The sequence below is a fragment of the Suncus etruscus genome, chromosome X, assembly GCF_024139225.1.
Source record: "Suncus etruscus isolate mSunEtr1 chromosome X, mSunEtr1.pri.cur, whole genome shotgun sequence".
NCBI classification, from domain to species: domain Eukaryota; kingdom Metazoa; phylum Chordata; class Mammalia; order Eulipotyphla; family Soricidae; genus Suncus; species Suncus etruscus.
In genome coordinates, this window is record NC_064868.1 from 28,825,895 (window position 1) to 28,834,455 (window position 8,561).

General features: G+C 34.9%; 1 non-coding gene across 1 annotated transcript; it reads right to left on the minus strand.

Annotated features, from left to right (window-relative positions):
* Window positions 1–1,628: 1,628 nt before the first annotated feature.
* Window positions 1,629–1,735, minus strand: LOC126000160 (U6 spliceosomal RNA). The gene has a single exon (XR_007492523.1). It is a non-coding gene; the product is annotated as a U6 spliceosomal RNA (small nuclear RNA).
* Between the last annotated feature and the right edge of the window lie 6,826 nt (window positions 1,736–8,561).

The window sequence follows — 8,561 nt, forward strand, 5'->3', positions numbered from 1 at the left end:
AAGCCAGGGCAATTTCTGAGCGCTTAGCCAGGAGTAAACCCTGAGCATCAAATGGGTGTGGCCCAAAAAATAAAAAAAAATAACACCCCTGTTCACCAGTGCAACAGTCCCACCACCATTTCCTCCCATCTCCTTCCTCCCCAAACCCCTGTATGTATTCAAGACAGGCATTTTTTTCTCCCACTCACTACCATTGTCATGATAGTTGTCATTGTAGTTATTTCTCTAAATGAACTCACCACTCTTTGTGGTAAACTTCATGCCATGGACTCATCCTTCTGTCCTTCATCTCTATTGTCTCTGGGTATTATGACAATAATGCCTTTTATTTTTCTTAAATACCATACATGAGTGAAACCATTCTGTGTCTATCTCTCTCCCTCTGACTTATTTCACTCAGTATAATAGATTCCATTTACATCCATGTATAGGAAAATTTCATGACTTCATTTTTCCTAACAGCTGCATAGTATTACACTGTGTATATGTACCAGTTTCTTTAGCCACTCATCTGTTTCAGACATCTGGGTTGTTTCCAGATTCTGGCTATTATAAATAGCTTTGCAATGAATATACGTGTACAGAAAGCATTTTCGTATTTTTTGCGTTCCTAGGCCATATCCCTAGGAGTAGTATAGCTGGATCATATGACAGCTCAATTTCCAGTTTTTTGAGGAATCTCCATATGTTAAGTCTAGCCTTTATGCTTACCTCTTCTAATAGTCTTCTATGACCAGCATGTGCAAATTGTTTTTCCCTACTCTGTCATTCTCTAGCTATTTAGCATTCTTTATTTTCCTTATTTTTTTTGTTCTTTGAGGGGCACTCTTATTGCTATTTAGGGACTACTCCAGGCTTTGTGCTCTTTGGCTATTCGGGTGAGGCTTGAGAAAACAAGCACCAGGGATTGAAAAAGAATTGGTCACATACCATACAAACACCATGACTCCTGAAGTGTCTTGGGCCTCAGAATTCTTCTCTTCAGAGAGCTTTACTACTACCTTATACTTGCTCAATAATAATTATTCAATAAATTCCTTATTAATAATATAAAGACTACGGATGAACAAACTATATGGATTTGAGTCCTAGGTCTGTATCTTACTGAGTTTTTTGCAAATATTGCATAATCTTTCAGATCTTTGAGTTTTTTCACATCCAGTTCATAGGGCTATTTTCTAGCCTTTTAATTTGCATTAAGATATATCTGAGTTAAAAGGTACATCAAAGAATATTTAAACAAATATTTAAGCTATAAGATGGGTACTTCTCTCTCTTTGCTGTTTCCCCTTCTTCTTAATTTTTTTTTTATCTTTTTCTTGTTATTCAAACTGTAAAATAGTGAGAAAGAAGAGCTCGGAGTATCTTGAGTTTTGTAAGAGTCTTACAGGATTACAATGGTTTTTAATTTCACATCTTATTCTCTTTTATTTTATTTTGGGTTAGGGGCCACACTCAGTAGCACTCAGGGGTTACTCCTGGCTCTGTGCTCAGAAATTGCTCCTGGCTTGGGGGACTATATGGGATGCTGGGGATCGAACCCAAGTTCATCCTGGGTCAGCCATGTGGAAGGCAAATGCCCTACCACCATGCTACCATTCAGGTCCTCACATTTTATTTTATTTTATTTAAATATGGAACGCTTCACGAATTTGCATGTCATCCTTGTGCAGGGGCCATGCTAATCTTCTCTGTATCGTTCCAATTTTAGTATATATGCTGCCGAAGCGAGCACCCTCACATTTTATTTTAAAAGACAACAGCTTTTCAACTTAGCCAGGGTTTTGTTTTGTATAGCTATACACTGCAAAAAGTGATGGCTGTCACTTGATTATTTCACTAATTCTAGTCTCAACAGAAATCTACATGGAATTTTCTTAAGGTCTTGTAAAAGATGATAGGTATTTGGAAGGGGTAATTTGAAACACATAGATATAATCTCTTTCCATAAAAAAGCACGGGTGACAACTAAAATAAAAATGCTAGGCTAGGGTGATAGTATAACAGATAGGGCATTTGCCTTACACGTAGCCAACCCATGTTTGATCTCTGGCATCCCATATGGTCTCCCAAACACTGCCAGGAGTGACCTTTGAGCATCCCTTGGTGTATTCAAAACAATTTTAAAAAATACTTGTCTAACAGAGAATTGTGTTGGTTTTTTTTTAATTTGTGACTTTTATGTTATCCAAGGTAATTTTTCCTGCTGCATAGGTTTGAATTAATATTTTTAGAAGGCAGTCTAGGAATGGAGCTCAGAGAGCTGGTGTATATGCTTTGCGTGCTAAAGATCCCCATTCCTGCAAGCAGTTCAGGAAATATAAACCCAGAGCTCCACACTTGGAAATAGACCCTGAGTACTTCTGGGTCTGGTCCCAAATAAAAATATTTTGATAGGTTATAAAATTAAAAACCCATATTTTCTCAAGCTTTTCAATTCAATTATCAAGTTTGTTATACTGCTTACAGATATAGCACCTTTTATTTAAAAAAAATAATCATTTGTTCTTCTTAATAGATACTCATTTTCTTACATTTAACAGATTATTAAATTATCCTAAACAATCTGACTTTATTAAAATCCCTTAGGAATTTTAATTTACTCTTACAAATGTAATATATTTATATTTATTATATTTGATTTAATATATTGTTCAAAAACCACCCAGGACAGCTACTCACCAAACAAAATAAAATCTGTTCATTTAAGCAGCTCTTATGAATCTAATCGAGCAGAAACATCAATAGAGTAAATCAATATTATTTCTGCATTTTATAACTGTTATAAACACAATAGGATTATTGTTCCTTTCAAGTCAAAGTCACTAGTCCTTATTAGCCACTTCAGATTAAAGTTAATTTACATATCAGATTCTCTAGGAATAAGATTTATTTTGATGTTAAATGTCTTAAAAGAAAATAGTCCCTCCGTCATTGAACTAGCAAGAGATAATCCTAAATTTAATATAAAATTGTACCACTCTGATTTTGACTTCAGGAATATTTCTGCTTTTATGAATACAAAGATAAGACTAAAGGAACTAATATGGGGGACAATCATTTCAGCTTGTGGTAAGTAAAGTCAAGATCAAAACAGAGAAACCCTTTCATACAGTATTGATTTTTTTTCTCTGATTCAATTAGGTCAAAATTGAGTCTCTATAACCTGATTTGTGCTATATGTGCGAAACATTTTCCTGGGCTGGTTCTCATCAGCTACTACATTAGATCATGATCTTAAACAAGATCATCAGCATTTGTGTTGGAACCCTTAAAATTAGGTAGCGCACTTATCTTGCACACAGCCAGCCTGAGTTCAATCCCTGGCATCACATATTGTCCAGTGAGCCCACCAGAAGTTATTCCTGAGTGCAAAGTCAGGAGCCCTGAGCATTGCCAGGTGTGGTCCCAAAACAAAAAAATACATCATACAGCATTTAAGAGTATTAGTATAGTATCTAATATTTAAGTTATTTTCACTGCTTGAAAATGCAAACTATTTACATCTTATATTAAGAATTTCTAGGAGTAAACATATTAATATTCAAATGAGAGATTCTTTTAGCATATACTCAGGTTTCGTTTTAAAATATATGATAGTTTAATGGCAAGTCTTAAGCTGGGTAGTAAAAAACGTTTTAATTTTGATCAAGCCCCTTTTTTAGTGAATGTAAAGAGTTGATTAAAAGACAAAAAGAATATGAAACCAATTTGGAGGATTTAACATGGAACTTTTTAGCTTAAAAAAACTGTTTTTAAAGTAGAAATCAGGAGTCACTTGTTAAAAGTTCATAAAAATGAACTAATGGTCAATTTCAACAGATCTAAAGGTGTATTCAAATCAAATTTCAATTCTAACCCTTCCTTTTATTTTAAACTACCTCATTCTATTGTATTTCAACCCCGAACTAAAGAATAAAATGTAAGGATAAGAAAAGCAGACGATTAAACTTTAAAGTACTCTTCATAATGCCCTTCAAAAATCTTTCCCCCTACAAAAAGAAGTCTTTGAAGTGTGATATTATTTAAAGGAAATTTTCAAGTGTAAGTATTTGCAAAGCTGAGGAAACTATAAGCAATGAAGTAGCCGAAAGAAGAATGTCAGGACGAGCCTGAGGTTTCCGTGTGAAGGCCTTGCTTCCTAATTGTTATTATGCTTACAAGGACGCTCTGTAAAAAGAAAAATGAATGCATTGTTCGGCACCTGCTATAAGATGCTGGGACTCTGTGGCTTGCTTAAATCATTTTCTTTTCCATGAAACAAATTGCCGAACAAGTCCTAGGCTATTTAATTTTCAAATACCAGTAATTAAAATGAGTAACATCGTCAGAATTTGGCAGGGCCACAGCTTTCTTTTCCCTTTTCATTTTCACATAAATTTCAGTGAAGGTCAGATTTGTTGAAGGGAGGAGAGAGGGTGAAACCTGCCGGCCGTGTGCTCATGGGAGGTTAAAATATGACTTGTTCACAGTATCCCTCATAGTTCAGGACTTAATGGTCCTTGACGGGGATAACCTAGAAGTTAATTTTACTCTGTGTCCCAAAAGCAGTCATTGTCAATGTAATCTTTCTTGTGGGCTGAAGGGTATCGTCAACAAATGATCTGACTTTCGATAGCAATTGACCAGCCAAGTGTCCAGCCAGAAGACTCATGGATACAGCACCTTATTGATCTGTTTCCTACTCATATTAAGAAAAAATTGCGTTATGTCTTAAATAGTCAATTTCTACATTTCTACCTACTAATTAGTTCTTAATCGTTCTTGCATTGTTTTTCCTTAAGGTCACAGTATACAAAACAAATGCACTACTAAATACTTAAATTTCAGTATACACTTAAGTTAAGAAAAAAAATCTTTGAAGAGATTAGCTTTTCATCTGGGAGCTGTGTGTTATGAACTCAGTCTTCCAGTATCTCTACTACTTTCGGGGTGTGCAAACTGCTTGAAATTTTCAGCATTTTTCTCATCATTTTCCTAATCAATTTTTAAAAAGGATTAAAAATTACCTCTCTGAAAATTCTTATCACTGAAGCATGCAAAGCAGATTAAATTTATGAGGAATCACCTCAAATTACACAACAGACTCATTGTGGATAGAATTATTTTTTTCATTTTCTAGTGTAACCCTAGCTGAACTAGAAAGTATTTAAACCCAATATTTTTGAGATTTGTTTTCACCTTATCCAAATTGGAGTTAACAGGCATTAATTTTGAAAGTATCAGTTCTCTGAGTTGTTTTCAACAGTGGCCCAGAAAGAGAATAGCTGTCAGAATCTATGGAAGCTAGAAAGCAAATGCCAAGGCCATGAGCATCAGCAAGGACCTTGAGTGGCAGAGCCTACTGCGAGGGACACTGAGGGAGAAGGGCTGCTCTCAATGATGAAGAGCCTCAAAGAATGGAAAATGAGGGAATGGAGAACAAGGGATTAGTTTGAACAACAAATGGAGATTACCTGTTCATATATAGCATGTAGTCCAACTTAATAATGTACTATTGCAGATTAAAATGAGGAAAATTGGCCAGATTTTCTCCAATTGAGCTATGTGATACCAAAAAAAAGAGAAATATATAGTGATTAAACTCAGTACTTTTTATTTGGGGGGTCAGGGATTACACCTGGCAGTGCTCAGCACTACTACTCCCAGAGCAATGTCCAGGGTTGCTCCCAACATTGTTTGAAAATCAACTTTAGGCCTTCTGCATGTATGTAAAGCATGGGCACCAACTCAGTAACATATAGGACCCTCTATTCTTTTTGTTTCTTATTATGTATTGTTGATCATACATTATGAGTTTAAGATATACACATTCACATCATGAAAATTCATATACTACACCATACTCACAACCAAAAGTTTATAGTTTCAACCCACCACAGTCCAATTACCACCTCCATAATCTGCTGAATGTCATTCTGTTTACAGAATCCAAAAGAACTTTTTATGTGCTTGCTTGAATTTTTTCTATCTTCCATATAAAAATAAACGTTGCCTTTCTTCATTTGACTTATTTCAGCTAGTATAATCCCCTTAAGTTTTTATTAATCTTGCTGAAAATGTCAAGATGCTGTTTAGTAGTATTTCACTGGGTATATGTACCACATCTTTATGCTGTCATTTATAAATGGTCACTTGGGTTCTTTTCATAACTTGGCTATTGTAAATAGTCTTACAGTAAGCATAATTCATTTTTATTTACTGTTTTCACAATGAAGTACTTGAAACATGCAATAGTTTTAAAGTTTTTTTATTCAAACATTTTTCTTTTTATTTTTTAATAATATCTTTATTTAAACATTGTAATTACAAACATGATTGTAGTTAGGTTTCCTTCATAAAAAAGAACACCCCCCCCTTCACCAGTGCAACATTTTCACTATGACCAGCTCAAAATATGAAGCTCACCACAGAGTTTTTGAGTGCAGTTAGAGAAATAACTACACTTACAACTACCATGACAATGTTAATGAGTGAAAGAAGTAAAATCCCTGTCTCTAATACAAGCAAGGGATGGGGAAGAAGGGTGATGGGGGACTTTTATCTTTATAAATTGTTTTATATAGTTAAAGAACTGAAATTTACAAAGCTATTGATAATTTTAGGGATATAATATTTCATCAACAATCCTACCACCAGTATCAACTCTCACCACCAGTGTTCCTGTTCTCTACCACCCCCTACTTCTTGCCAGCAATTTGACAAACAAGAAGTTAGGTAGTTGCAGCCTAGATACCATGGTTTTACTTTGGTTGAGTCTGTGCTTTGATTTTAAATTTATACCACTCTCCTACATCACCAATATAATGGAAATCCTGACTCCTGGTCCCCCATTACTTCCCATTCTCATCTTTCTCCCTGCCTTAATTTCTTTCTTTTTTTGTACTTCTCCTCCCTAAGCTCTGGGGTCAAGGGTGATTTAGGCATTACCCATTTACTACATTACATTTCTTCATCCAGTTATTCTATATGCAACAAATAAGTAAAATCATTCTGTGTCTATCTTTCTTCTGGCTTCAACTGAACTTCTCACTAAACAGGGTATCTCTCAGTTCTAACCAGATTACAACAAATTTATTGCATTATTTCATCATTCCTTGCAGTTTCATTGTATTCCACTGTGTACCACATCTTCATACTCCATTCATCTGTTATTGGATATATATTAGTTATTGTAGTAAGTACAACAGTGAATAACAGTGTGCATATGTTCTTTTGAATGAAGCTCTATAAATCCTGGCGGTAAATATCTAAAAGTGGAATTTCTGGGCCATATAACAGTTCAATTTTAAGTTTGCTGAGAACTCTTCATACCATTTTCCACATGGGTTGGACCCAACAACTTCCTAGGAGCAGTATATAATAAGGTTTTTTTTTCATAGCATCACCATCAGCACAAATTGTTCCCATTATTTTTGATATGTGCCATTTTCACTGGTGAGATATCATATGTCTTGACTTGGCTTTACATAATGATAAATGATGCTGAGTACTTTTTCATCTGACCATTGAAAATTCACTTGTTTTTCTCTGAGAAATGATTTTTCACTTTATCTACCCATTAAAAAACTAATGACTTTATTTAAACACCATGTTTCAAGTTATTCATAAAACAGTTGTTTTATTTTCCACAAAGTTATTCATGATTCATGATTTCAGTCATGCAATGTACAACACACTTTTCAAGTGCATATTTCCCACCATTAATGCCCTCAGTTTCCCTCCCCCATCCTTCCTACCTGCCTATGGGATAAACTATTTTCTACTTACTTCCACTCTCTCTCACACTCACACACACAATACTCCCTTCCTTTCTCCCTTTTGGACACTGTATTTTGCATTAATGTTAGTGAGGGTATCATGGCTATCATTTTATCTCCCTTCAATACCCAATTCTTGTCCAGAGTTATCATTTCCAATTATTATTGTCATAGTGGTCCCTTCTCTGCCCTAACTGCACTCTACTACTACTTAGGGGAAGCTTCATATCATGGAGTAGTCTTCCTGGCTCTTATTGCTATTATATTTGATATTACTACCATAATATCATTTTCTTATATCACACAGACGAGTGACATTCTATGTTTATCCCTTTACCTCTGACTAATTTCAGTCAACATAATGTTTTCCATATCCATGTATAAACAAAGTTCATGAATTCATTTTCCTTACAGCTGCTTAGTATTCCACAATTTCTTTAGCCACTCATCTGGTTGTTTCCAGATTCTGGCTATTGTGAATATTACTGTGATGAATTTGGAAATGCACAGGGATTTTCCATATGCTTTTGAGATCCTAAGGTATATTCCTTGTAGTAGAATTGTTGGATAATATGGAAGTTCAATTTCTAGTATTTTTTGAGGAATATCAATATTGATTTCAAAAGGCTGGACCAGTCAGCATTCTTTTTTTTAATTATCTTTATTTAAACACTGTGATTACAAATATGATTGTAGTTGTATGATTACAGTCATGTAAAGAATACCCCCTTTCACCAGTGCAAGATTCCCACCACCAATTTCCCAGATATCCCTCCTCCCCACCCCACCCACACCTGTACT